At 40.7% G+C, this 14274-nt stretch overlaps 1 pseudogene; it reads right to left on the bottom strand.

Moving 5' to 3' along the window:
* Positions 1–1141: 1141 nt before the first annotated feature.
* Positions 1142–1259, bottom strand: LOC145060688 (5S ribosomal RNA; annotated as a pseudogene).
* Between the last annotated feature and the right edge of the window lie 13015 nt (positions 1260–14274).

Genomic DNA, 14274 nt, shown 5'->3' with positions numbered 1-14274 from the left:
CTGAATGGACTCGATGAGTTGCAAAGTGACTCGCCGAGTCACATGAAGATGGCCGCGAACTAGACGAGTTGGATGAACAACTCGGCGAGTCCGATGAAGAATCGCCATAAGACTCGACGAGTTGAAGAACAACTCGGCGACTCGGATGAGTTTTTTCTAGGATATGTATGAGTGTGTATCCGTCGAGCTGCAAGGAGGGAACTCGACGGGTGACCTTAAGATTGATCGAGAATCAAAGGAACTCGACGAGTCACTCCGATGACTCGACGAGTTGGAATGTACTTCAGGGAACTCGGCGGGTAGCCAAGGGTACTCGGCGAGTTAAGGTCAACATGGACAATTGACCTTGACTGAGGACTTTGACCTTGGTCAGGGATTGACTAGTGGGATACCTTATAAGGTTAAGGACTTATGAGCATATTGTGCTATGATCTTAGGTGGTGGAGCCGGTGTCGGTGATCCGAGGGTTGGAGTGTATCTTCCGAGTCGACATTTGCAAGGTGAGTTATCCTCACTATATTTATAGGGTCTACGGCACCAAGGCCGACCTTTATAGCTGTTATTGTTGTAGTATGATATATGTGATTATGATTTGTTTGATCGGAATCAGGATAGACAGTATGTTATGCTTTTATGATCCGTAGGGATTGGTATGCTATTGACCTGCTAGGTCGGTGTTCTAGTTACGAGACGATTCTATGATTTACGATCAGTGAGATAGATATGCTTGATGTTTGTATATGCTAGTATATGATAGCTATGCGTACATAGTTGTTTGATTGTTGTTTGGGTTGAGGCGGTCCTGCTTTGTACTGAAGGCCAGCATACCCTATGAGCGGTCTGGGGAGACTGAAGGCCAATGTGGCGGACCAGTCATGCCGAAGGCTCGGGATAGATCTAGATAGACAGTAGGACCGGTAGGGCAGTCCAGTTAGGCCGATGGCCCAGTATGCATGTTGATGGATCGATTGTTACTGATATGGTATCGTCAGTGTGGTATAGGTATTTTGGGGTAGCTCACTATGCCCTCGAGCTTACATTTTTCAGTTTATTGTTTCAGGTACTTCAGGAGATCATGGAAAGGCAAAGGCGTGACTGTAACACCCCCCTCTGGCACGTATCATAATATTGTCCGCTTTGGGCCACTCGACACGAGGACTTCCCAGGGGGTCACCCATCCTGGTACTACTCCCGCCCGAGCACGCTTAACTGCAGAGTTCTTATGGGATCTGCTGCCCTCACGGCTTTAAAACGCGTTGTGTTAAGGAAGGTATCCACACCCCTTATAAGGAATGCTTAGTTCTCCTTCCCAGCCGATGTGGGATAAGATCTAACCCACTTTCACCCCCCATTATAGGGTTCGACGTCCCCGTCGAACACATCGACCCGTGCCCTGACTCTGATACCATTTGTAACACCCCCCTCTGGCACGTATCACAATATTGTCCGCTTTGGGCCACTCGACATTGCCATGGATTTTGTCACTAAACTGCCCAGAACAAAGAATGGTCACGATATGATTTGGGTGGTCGTTGATCGATTCACTAAGAGTGCGCATTTCATAGCAGCCAATGAGAAATGGTCTATGGAAAAGCTTGCGAATTCTTACATAAAGGAAATTGTGAGGCTTCACGGTGTTCCGTTAACAATTGTGTCGGATCGTGATAGTCGTTTCACCTCGCGATTTTGGAAAAGTCTACAAGAGGAATTGGGTACCAAGTTGTGTTTAAGTAAAGCTTACCATCCGCAGACTGATGGTCAGAGCGAACGAACGATACAAACACTTGAAGATATGCTGAGAGCATGTACCTTGGAATTCCTAGGTAATTGGGATGAACATTTACCGTTGGTAGAATTTTCCTATAACAATAGTTTTCACTCGAGCATTAAGATGGCACCTTACCAAGCTTTGTATGGACAAAAGTGTCGTACGCCGTCTTGTTGGCTTGAGGCTGGGGAAAAGCAGTTTATGGGACCGGAGATGGTTCATCAGACTGCTGAAAAGTTGAAAATAATTAGGGATAGAATGTTAGCAGCTCAAGATCGTCAAAAGAGTTATGCTGACAAAAAGCGAAGACCGATGACTTTTGAAGTTGGGGATTCGGTTTTGCTTAAAGTCTCGCCGTGGAAGGGACTTATGAGATTTGGTAAAAGGGGAAAATTAAGTCCAAGGTTTATTGGACCGTTTAAAGTTCTTCAGAGGATTGGGAACCAAGCTTACAAGCTCGAACTACCAGAAGAACTGAATGGAATTCATAACACTTTCCATGTGTGTTATTTGAGGAAGTTCACGGGAGAAGTTCCCGACATGATTCCACTTTCGGAGTTGAGAATTGATGAGAACAAAAGGTTGATTGAAGAACCAGAGGCAATCGTTGACCGAAAGACTAAGAAGTTGCGATGCAAGATGGTCGAGTTAGTTCTTGTCCGATGGAAACACACGAATGGGCCAAACCTCACCTGGGAGACGGAGAGTGACATGATGAGTCGCTATCCGCATTTGTTTGTTGATGTGTGATTCCGGGGACGGAATCATTCTAAGGTGGAGAGAATTGTAACGCCTGTGTTTCTGGGCTTGCCATTTTTAGCAATGTAATAGTCTAGGTTAACCTTTGTAACCCCAATTTGAAATAATAAAAATGTATTATTTGTGAATTATGTGAATTATGTGATTTATGTGTTTATTTTCTTAATTATTATAATTTAATGAATTAAGAATAAAATAAGCGTCAAAATTAAAGTGTGAGATAAGCCCGATATCTTTGCATAAAGTTGTAGTGGTTGAAACAAGGATTCCGGAGATATAAGGAATGCCAAAATCCGAGTTATAACGAAGAAGTTATGACCTGTCAAAGTTTCGAGACAGAACCGGTACGACGCCGAGCGACGTAAAATATGAATTTAAGATAGAGCGATATTTAGCCTTAACAATCTAAATGAAAGTCGTAGATTTCGTTAAACCGAGAGCGTGCATAAAAGGAACGCCCAAATCTGACTTCGTATGAGGAAGTTATGATTTTCTGAAGTTTCGACGTGGTAGTATGCAGCCCGAATACTCGATTTGAGATCGAGCGGTTTTTAGCCGAAACAATCTAAATGAGAATCGAAGATCTCGTTGTTAGTAGCGAAACGATGAAAAGTTAGGCGAGAACGGACGTCAGACAAAGAAGTTATGAATTTATAACGAAGTTTTTCTGTCCCGGCCTTCTAAAAATAAATAATAAAAATAAAATTCAAAATTAGCCGACGGAGTCTAAATGAAAGTTGTAGAGTATGGTCTGACCTTCGCGTGGATATAAAGAACGTCGAAAACGGAGCTCGTATGCGAAAGTTACGCAATTTAGAAGTTCGACAAGTCAATTACGCCCCGCGTACTCAGTCGGATGCAACTTGTCTGACCAATACTCGAGTGCCACCAGTCGACGCATGCAGTGACGTCAAAGTACGCCCCGCGTAACCGAGTACGCCCCGCGTACTGAGTACGCCCTGCGTAATTTGAGATTACGCCCCGCGTAATCCCAGACCCTCAGCCTATAAATAGAACTCGAATTCAGCCATTTTCTCTTGTTCAAACTCTTCCCTCTCTCTAAGTTTTGCCTCGATTTGCGTGCCAATCATATCCCGAAGCCCCGGTAATATTCCCGAGCCCCGAAGCAAGATCCGAAGCCCCGAGAATCCCGAAGAGCGTTATTCCCGAGCCGAAACGCTGCCCGCGAGGAGCCCGGTTTTGTGAAGATCTTCCAGATCTACGGAGAAACACCTCTTCTGCAAGCCGTAGTGCTGCCCGATCATCTTCTGATCAAGTGAGTGTGTAGTTACTTTCATTCCAACACAATATTATGAAGTATTTTATATAAAATACGTGCTATGTGTATATATTTTGTTGTTATATATGTGAATGTATACCCACTCTCTTCTATCTTATAGATCTGATTATTTCTCAATGAAATACGTGTTATGTGTGTGTGCCTCATCTGTTATGTGAAAAATGTTTTGATTGAGCATGCTATACAGGTTTTGAAATTACGTATAAAAATGTATATTTTATCTACTAATATGTTGGGTACAATATGGGTAGATAGTTGGTGTGTAATAAACAGATGAGAGGCCTCGATGTTGTTTTGATCCAGTCATCTAGCGGAATTTAGATGACGACCACGGACTTTTCTAGACAGTCCAGTGGAACGCTAGCAGGCTCATAACCTGTAGGTGTTAATGAACTTGGGTGTTCATTCGCTGTATTCCATCCCCCCCATGGTTGCCTTATTTGACTTATATTGCTGAGGAACCCCCGAAGCATGTGTAGTTGCCCCGATGAAATATTCTTAGACTAGGTCCCTTGTGTTAGTTATTTTAGGGACATAAAGTGAGAATAACGGGAATGGGTAACTGGGTTATTGTTGGTTGATAATAATTAATTAAATTATTTATTGTGGGTTGAAAACCCTATATGCTCACCAGGCTCCCAAGCCTGACCCACTCAGTTGATTTATTTTATAGGAAGTGGCGCAAGAGCTTAAGATGGGCGAACATCAAGTTGTTTTGTTTACAAGTCTGTATATGTATATATTTGTTGAAAGACTTGTAATGCTATCGTTTATGCTTTATGATCTGTATCGGAACATGACATCCCGACTTTTGATTATGAAATGAAATCATATTTCTTTATGAAATGTTTTGATAAATATCCATTTTATCATGTTTTGTTTTTGGGAACAAATTCCGCATCTCTTTTAAAAATTAAAAGGATTTACTCTGAAAATTATTTCAAAAAGCATAAATGAAATCGGTCTTTTCTGGCCGAGATTTTGGGGATGTCACAGTTGGTATCAGAGCATTAGTTTAAGCGAACTAGGAATTTTTAGGATTTCTAGACTTAAACTTAGAATGCTAAGTGGAATTTTGAGATGTGTGTCTGTTATGTTTTAGACACGAGCACTAGTTTATTTTAGGAGAGTTGCCTAAAATGCTTTGATGTGCTAAATGTTATATGTTGCCATATATGATATTATTTGTTCGGATCTACGGTTTGTTGCCAACCGGATCTGAAGGTTTATGTGTTTAGGATTCTAAGCGTATGTATACGATATTAGAACTAGCATGTAATCGTTTGGAGTAATAAGGTGAAATTATTCGGTGTAGATCAAAATGGTGAGAACAAGAAGTGGAGTTGGAAATGCTGACGAAAACAGGAATCAACCACCAGTGATTGAGCCAATACCTGTCGTAGCAGCAGCACCTGACGATGTTGGATCGTCAGATGGATGAAACTACAATACCTGTCGTAGCAGCCAATAACCATGGCTGGTGTGCAATTGATGATTCAGACGATGTTGGATCGTCAGATGGATGAAACTAGACGGTTGCTTCAACAAAATCGTGAAGAACTGTCGATTCGTGTGGAAGAGCCTGAATTAAATGAAGGGCACTCAGAAGGAGGAAACTTCAGTGGGTCTGTTGGTCCAGCCAACCCACCGATAGTTAGGCAAGATAACCATGAAGGAAGGAATGATGGAATGGGATGCAAGTACAAGGACTTTTTGACTTGCAAACCATCGACCTTCAATGGAAAGGAGGATCCGATTAGGGTTATGGATTGGATCTCCGAAATGGAGCTAGCCTTCATGACTTGTGGCTGCAGAGGTAAGTTGCAAACTATCTATGCCGTGCGTCAATTCCGAGGTGGAGCCGTTCGTTGGTGGAACACTCTAGGGAAGACCTTAAGCCCTAATGAGCCACTGCAATTGACATGGGCAGAATTCTTGGTGCAGTTCAAGCGCAAGTTTTGTTCGGCTCAAAATCTGTTGGAGTTGGAGAATAAGTTTTTGACATTGACGAAGGGTAGCATGTCAGTGGATGAGTACACCAATAACTTCACCGATAAGATGGAGTTTGCCTTGCGTATCGTTCCAGACGAGCTGACAAAGGTGGACCGGTATGCGAAGGGACTCCCATGGGAGTATGAGGTGCCAGTACGTCAGGCAAATACTTTAGAGGCAGCCATCTGGGCTGCCAAGTCTGTTGAGAACATGATAAAGGGGAGAACCACCAACAAGGTTGAGGTTGGTGAGAAGAGGAAGTTTGAGGGAACATCCGGTTCCGGTAAGAAAAGCAAATTTTCGAAATCTGATTCGAAAAGGTTTGGTGGGGGTAAAGGAGGGGAAGCGAAGTGGTGTGAAAAGTGTAAGAAAAAGCATTTCGGGAAATGTAACGAGGATGTAACTTGCTACAAGTGTGGAAAGGTTGGACATTTTGCCAATGAATGTCCGAACAACAAAAGGATGTGTTTTGGTTGTAATGAAGAGGGGCATATTTTGAAAGACTGTACGAAGAAGAAGGAGGCAGCTAAGCCCAACATTCCACCAAAGCCGAAGGCGAGAGCATTCCAGATGACACTGGAAGCTGCTAAGGATGAAGCTGATGTTGCTTCAGGTACCTTTCTCGTTAACAATTTGCCTGCCCAAATTTTATTTGATTCTGGAGCCAACTACTCCTTTATATCGCATGAATTTGGTAGAAAACTAGCTTTGCCTATTAATAGACTAGATAATGCTTTATTAGTCGAAGTTGCTAGTGGCAAGTTTGTACCTGTTAGCCATCGAATGAAAAACATCTTAATTGACTTGAATGGGAATAAGTTCTGCGAGGAATTATTGCCTATCGAACTTAACGGTTTCGACATCGTGTTGGGAATGGACTGGCTCAGCGCCAATGATGCCGAAATTTTATGCAAGAAGAAGATAGTTAAAGTAAACCCGCCTGGAAAGGAATCGTTTATGGTGTATGGGGACAAACGCCGAGTGAATTGTGGAATCATTTCCCTAATGAAAGCCAGAAAGTGTTTGACCAAGGATGTACATCATATTTAGCATTCGTGGTTGATGCTAAAAAGGAAAAGAAGGTGATGCAGAGTATTCCTGTGGTGTGTGATTATCCGGAAGTATTTCCCGAAGATCTTCCTGGATTACCACCTGATAGACAAGTAGAGTTCAGAATAGACATGCTACCAGGAACCACGCCAATAGCAAAAGCACCTTATCGATTAGCACCAACGGAGATGAAGGAGTTGATGATGCAACTTCAAGAGTTGTTGGACAAAGGTTTCATTAGACCTAGTTCATCGCCCTGGGGAGCTCCAGTGTTATTCGTGAAGAAGAAAGATGGAACTATGAGAATGTGCATTGATTATAGAGAGCTGAACAAGGCAACAATAAAGAATAGATATCCGTTGCCAAGGATTGATGACCTATTTGATCAATTGCAAGGTTCGAGCTATTTCTCGAAGATCGATCTTAGGTCAGGATATCATCAGCTGAAAGTAAGAGAGCAGGATATAGAGAAGACTGCGTTCAGAACTAGATATGGACACTACGAGTTCTTGGTTATGTCGTTTGGACTAACCAATGCTCCGGCAGCATTCATGGATTTAATGAATAGGGTTTGTAATCCGTTCCTTGATAAATCCGTGATAGTGTTCATCGACGACATTCTGATTTACTCAAAAAGCCAGGAGGAGCATGGCAGACACTTGCGAGAAGTGTTAGAAGTTTTGAAGAAGGAGAAGCTGTATGCTAAGTTCTCCAAATGTGATTTTTGGATTCGTGAAGTCCAATTCTTGGGTCATGTGGTCAACCAGGAAGGGATAATGGTTGATCCAGCAAAGATTGAAGCTGTAATGAAGTGGGAACAACCGAAAAGTCCCACGGAGATCCGAAGCTTTTTAGGATTAGCCGGATATTACCGAAGGTTTATCCAAGGCTTTTCTTCGATTGCTACTCCATTGACAGCTTTGACCCACAAAGGAGCTGCTTATGCTTGGAGTGAGAAGCATAAAGAAGCATTCGAGAAGCTAAAGAAGAAACTATGCGAGGCACCGATACTTTCTCTACCCGATGGAGTTGAAGACTTTGCTGTTTATAGCGATGCGTCTGGGGTTGGATTGGGTTGTGTTTTAACCCAAAGAGAAAAGGTGATAGCATATGCGTCTCGACAACTGAAAGAGCATGAAAAGAACTACCCGACTCATGATTTGGAGTTGGCAGCGGTAGTTTTCGCTCTGAAGATATGGAGGCATTACCTCTATGGCACTAAGTGCAAACTTTTCACTGATCATAAGAGTCTCCAATATCTCTTTAATCAGAAGGAATTGAATATGAGGCAACGACGTTGGCTGGAATTACTCAAGGACTACGACTGCGAGATACTTTACCACCCCGGTAAGGCTAATGTTGTTGCTGATGCTCTCAGTCGGAGAGTCAATCTTGAAAGGAAAAGGCCAAGAGCGTTGAGAATTGAAGTTGTCTCGACCATTGTGGAAAGTATAAAGAAAGCTCAAGAGGAAGCTTCTGAGAAAAATGACCGAAAGGAGGAACGTTTGGGTAAAACGTTGGTGTTTGGTACGAACGGTCATGGACTGAAGGTATTCCAAGATCGTATTTGGGTACCTAAGTTAGGAGGAATTAGAGATCTTCTGATGGAAGAAGCTCACAAGACCATGTATTCGATTCATCCCGGTAGCACTAAAATGTATAGGGACCTGAAACCCTACTACTGGTGGCCGACGATGAAGCTTGATGTTGCAAAGTATGTGGCCGAGTGTGTGACTTGTGCGAGAGTCAAGACACAACATCAGAAACCGTACGGGAGTTTAGAACCTTTACCTGTGCCTATGGGTAAGTGGGAAGACATTGCCATGGATTTTGTCACTAAACTGCCCAGAACAAAGAATGGTCACGATATGATTTGGGTGGTCGTTGATCGATTCACTAAGAGTGCGCATTTCATAGCAGCCAATGAGAAATGGTCTATGGAAAAGCTTGCGAATTCTTACATAAAGGAAATTGTGAGGCTTCACGGTGTTCCGTTAACAATTGTGTCGGATCGTGATAGTCGTTTCACCTCGCGATTTTGGAAAAGTCTACAAGAGGAATTGGGTACCAAGTTGTGTTTAAGTACAGCTTACCATCCGCAGACTGATGGTCAGAGCGAACGAACGATACAAACACTTGAAGATATGCTGAGAGCATGTACCTTGGAATTCCTAGGTAATTGGGATGAACATTTACCGTTGGTAGAATTTTCCTATAACAATAGTTTTCACTCGAGCATTAAGATGGCACCTTACCAAGCTTTGTATGGACAAAAGTGTCGTACGCCGTCTTGTTGGCTTGAGGCTGGGGAAAAGCAGTTTATGGGACCGGAGATGGTTCATCAGACTGCTGAAAAGTTGAAAATAATTAGGGATAGAATGTTAGCAGCTCAAGATCGTCAAAAGAGTTATGCTGACAAAAAGCGAAGACCGATGACTTTTGAAGTTGGGGATTCAGTTTTGCTTAAAGTCTCGCCGTGGAAGGGACTTATAAGATTTGGTAAAAGGGGAAAATTAAGTCCAAGGTTTATTGGACCGTTTAAAGTTCTTCAGAGGATTGGGAACCAAGCTTACAAGCTCGAACTACCAGAAGAACTGAATGGAATTCATAACACTTTCCATGTGTGTTATTTGAGGAAGTTCACGGGAGAAGTTCCCGACATGATTCCACTTTCGGAGTTGAGAATTGATGAGAACAAAAGGTTGATTGAAGAACCAGAGGCAATCGTTGACCGAAAGACTAAGAAGTTGCGATGCAAGATGGTCGAGTTAGTTCTTGTCCGATGGAAACACACGAATGGGCCAAACCTTACCTGGGAGACGGAGAGTGACATGATGAGTCGCTATCCGCATTTGTTTGTTGATGTGTGATTCCGGGGACGGAATCATTCTAAGGTGGAGAGAATTGTAACGCCTGTGTTTCTGGGCTTGCCATTTTTAGCAATGTAATAGTCTAGGTTAACCTTTGTAACCCCAATTTGAAATAATAAAAATGTATTATTTGTGAATTATGTGAATTATGTGATTTATGTGTTTATTTTCTTAATTATTATAATTTAATGAATTAAGAATAAAATAAGCGTCAAAATTAAAGTGTGAGATAAGCCCGATATCTTTGCATAAAGTTGTAGTGGTTGAAACAAGGATTCCGGAGATATAAGGAATGCCAAAATCCGAGTTATAACGAAGAAGTTATGACCTGTCGAAGTTTCGAGACAGAACCGGTACGACGCCGAGCGACGTAAAATATGAATTTAAGATAGAGCGATATTTAGCCTTAACAATCTAAATGAAAGTCGTAGATTTCGTTAAACCGAGAGCGTGCATAAAAGGAACGCCCAAATCTGACTTCGTATGAGGAAGTTATGATTTTCTGAAGTTTCGACGTGGTAGTATGCAGCCCGAATACTCGATTTGAGATCGAGCGGTTTTTAGCCGAAACAATCTAAATGAGAATCGAAGATCTCGTTGTTAGTAGCGAAACGATGAAAAGTTAGGCGAGAACGGACGTCAGACAAAGAAGTTATGAATTTATAACGAAGTTTTTCTGTCCCGGCCTTCTAAAAATAAATAATAAAAATAAAAGTCAAAATTAGCCGACGGAGTCTAAATGAAAGTTGTAGAGTATGGTCTGACCTTCGCGTGGATATAAAGAACGTCGAAAACGGAGCTCGTATGCGAAAGTTACGCAATTTAGAAGTTCGACAAGTCAATTACGCCCCGCGTAATTGAGTACGCCCCGCGTACTCAGTCGGATGCAACTTGTCTGACCAATACTCGAGTGCCACCAGTCGACGCATGCAGTGACGTCAAAGTACGCCCCGCGTAACCGAGTACGCCCCACGTACTGAGTACGCCCTGCGTAATTTGAGATTACGCCCCGCGTAATCCCAGACCCTCAGCCTATAAATAGAACTCGAATTCAGCCATTTTCTCTTGTTCAAACTCTTCCCTCTCTCTAAGTTTTGCCTCGATTTGCGTGCCAATCATATCCCGAAGCCCCGGTAATATTCCCGAGCCCCGAAGCAAGATCCGAAGCCCCGAGAATCCCGAAGAGCGTTATTCCCGAGCCGAAACGCTGCCCGCGAGGAGCCCGGTTTTGTGAAGATCTTCCAGATCTACGGAGAAACACCTCTTCTGCAAGCCGTAGTGCTGCCCGATCATCTTCTGATCAAGTGAGTGTGTAGTTACTTTCATTCCAACACAATATTATGAAGTATTTTATATAAAATACGTGCTATGTGTATATATTTTGTTGTTATATATGTGAATGTATACCCACTCTCTTCTATCTTATAGATCTGATTATTTCTCAATGAAATACGTGTTATGTGTGTGTGCCTCATCTGTTATGTGAAAAATGTTTTGATTGAGCATGCTATACAGGTTTTGAAATTACGTATAAAAATGTATATTTTATCTACTAATATGTTGGGTACAATATGGGTAGATAGTTGGTGTGTAATAAACAGATGAGAGGCCTCGATGTTGTTTTGATCCAGTCATCTAGCGGAATTTAGATGACGACCACGGACTTTTCTAGACAGTCCAGTGGAACGCTAGCAGGCTCATAACCTGTAGGTGTTAATGAACTTGGGTGTTCATTCGCTGTATTCCATCCCCCCATGGTTGCCTTATTTGACTTATATTGCTGAGGAACCCCCGAAGCATGTGTAGTTGCCCCGATGAAATATTCTTAGACTAGGTCCCTTGTGTTAGTTATTTTAGGGACATAAAGTGAGAATAACGGGAATGGGTAACTGGGTTATTGTTGGTTTATAATAATTAATTAAATTATTTATTGTGGGTTGAAAACCCTATATGCTCACCAGGCTCCCAAGCCTGACCCACTCAGTTGATTTATTTTACAGGAAGTGGCGCAAGAGCTTAAGATGGGCGAACATCAAGTTGTTTTGTTTACAAGTCTATATATGTATATATTTGTTGAAAGACTTGTAATGCTATCGTTTATGCTTTATGATCTGTATCAGAACATGACATCCCGACTTTTGATTATGAAATGAAATCATATTTCTTTATGAAATGTTTTGATAAATATCCATTTTATCATGTTTTGTTTTTGGGAACAAATTCTGCATCTCTTTTAAAAATTAAAAGGATTTACTCTGAAAATTATTTCAAAAAGCATAAATGAAATCGGTCTTTTCTGGCCGAGATTTTGGGGATGTCACAGTGACTGTACCACTCCTCATCCTTATGTTATGATTTTTGGGACACTCTGATGGAAAATGATTTGAAAACATTTTGTAAACAATGCTATTTGGTTTTTATTTATGATTGAAAAAGTTTAAATTAGGCATAAAATTATGGATGTTACACCTATACAATTAACGGGGACCCAAATCTCAAACTACTATTTAAATTACCCAAAGTGCCCATATTTCCAACTTAGTCAAAGGAGGTCAACACAAACTAAGTAAGCCCAACGTACTCAGTTACTATGCTTAGCATAATAGATCCATTCATGATTACGGGGCTCCATCCTAGTACGCTCAGTGTACTACGAGGTACGCCCAACATACTCAAAATTCCATTTACCTTCATTAATTGCTTATTTCAGTAAGATGTCATGTCCAAAGCACAAATCTAGTTCCAAATAACATTCTAATTCATAAAGTTTTCAGCTTTATGACTTTCCATAGCTAGAAGGAGTCTATACACCAAAATCCTAACTTAACACACAAACCAAATTAGCATGTCTCTTGCATGGAGGAAAGAACGGACCAACATCACATTTTTATGCCTCCTAATAGCTCCATAATGGATAAATTTACAACTTTATCTATTAGGATGGTCCAAACAACCAAGATCTAGGTATTAAGTCTCAAAGGGACTGAAAATGCATCTTTCTCAACTTAATCCATTATGTCCTAGTCTCCATCCTTATGATCTAGATCAATATGATGTTTAGATGGATAAAGTTTCCAACTTTATCGATAGCAAGGTCACAAACTTTCAAGATCTACACTTTATGCATAAAAGTGACCAAAAAGTGACATGTATGAAAATTAACAAGATCTACGAAACTAATGAGCAAGTTTGAAACTTATTACTCACAAAGGTCTAGAAATGATGTAATCTTGTTGGATCCATACTTGGATCCTTATTGTATAAACTTTGTCACCACCTTGTTCTTCAAGATTCCACCTTCTAATGGAGAAATAAATTCATAAATGTTAAAAATGCTCAAAAAAAGAGAGCGGATGCTAGGGTTTTGAGTTAGAGGCTTAAGAGGGTGGATGATAATGATAGGAGGGACCCCAAGAGGTTAAAGACATTAAAGAGGCTCAAAAATCCAAAATTAGGGTTTACATTTTATGTAATAACGCCCAAGGTAATATATGTATGCGTAACATACTGGGTAAAGTCCCACGATTCAGTTAACAAAGTACGACGTGCTTACTCCCATGTACGCCCAACGTACTACTAATTCCTCATTTCCATCTAAACTTCAAACAACCATAACTTCTTTGTTCCAACTTTGATCTTGGCATTATTTATATCTGTAGAATGGTCTTAAAGAGCTCTACAACACTATCTTGTTAAATTTGGCTTAACACAAATCGAACTCGAAACCATAATTCTTGCAAGCAATCTGACACCTATCCATCCCCAATTCACCCAATGGTTCCCATCCATGATTCAAGAGCTTAGATCTCACAACCAAACTTGTCAACCTTCAATAAGGCATAAACTTTACTTTCTCAAAGCCCCAAAGTCTTCATATAATTGATTTACAGCCCACGAGTTCTGAATTATAGGTTGATCCAAAACAAGGTGTTACAGTTAAGCATACTAATAACCACTAAATCAATATATATATATATATATATATATATATATATATATATATATATATATATATATATATATATATATGAGGAAATAAAAATTTACTGCTGTTGTGCCTTATGCTTTATTTGGATGATATCCCAACCTTGGAAGTTCAATGCTTGGCCCTTCCTCTTGATTTCCGAATCATAATTATCTAATAAATATCATTAACAACATCAATTACACATTTCAACTCATAAATATAAATTCTCATTTGTGAAACCATATCATTATTCTATCATGAATAGAATCTATAAGTATATAATACTCCTATCAAGTTTAATATACCTATTATTGATGGGTTTTAGCTACAAGAACATCCTATGTGCTCATACAAACCCTAATGCTTGGATCTAGGTTTCTCTATTGTACATGCAATTCATCCAAGACTATAAACCCTAGATCTAGTGTATGATAATCAATATAACATATAAATAAGGGTTTAGATCATACCTTGATTGTTATGTAGCAATAACAATCTCAAATCCTTCTTGTATTGACTTTAGAAAGCTTAGAGTCACAAATGCCACTCCTCTAATGGTTCACAAACA

Source organism: Lactuca serriola, chromosome 6 (assembly GCF_051521515.1).
Source record: "Lactuca serriola cultivar US96UC23 chromosome 6, Lser_US96UC23_V15, whole genome shotgun sequence".
Lineage (NCBI taxonomy): Eukaryota > Viridiplantae > Streptophyta > Magnoliopsida > Asterales > Asteraceae > Lactuca > Lactuca serriola.
The sequence above is the reverse complement of the archived record's forward strand: the minus strand, read 5'-3'. Positions and strand labels throughout refer to the sequence as shown.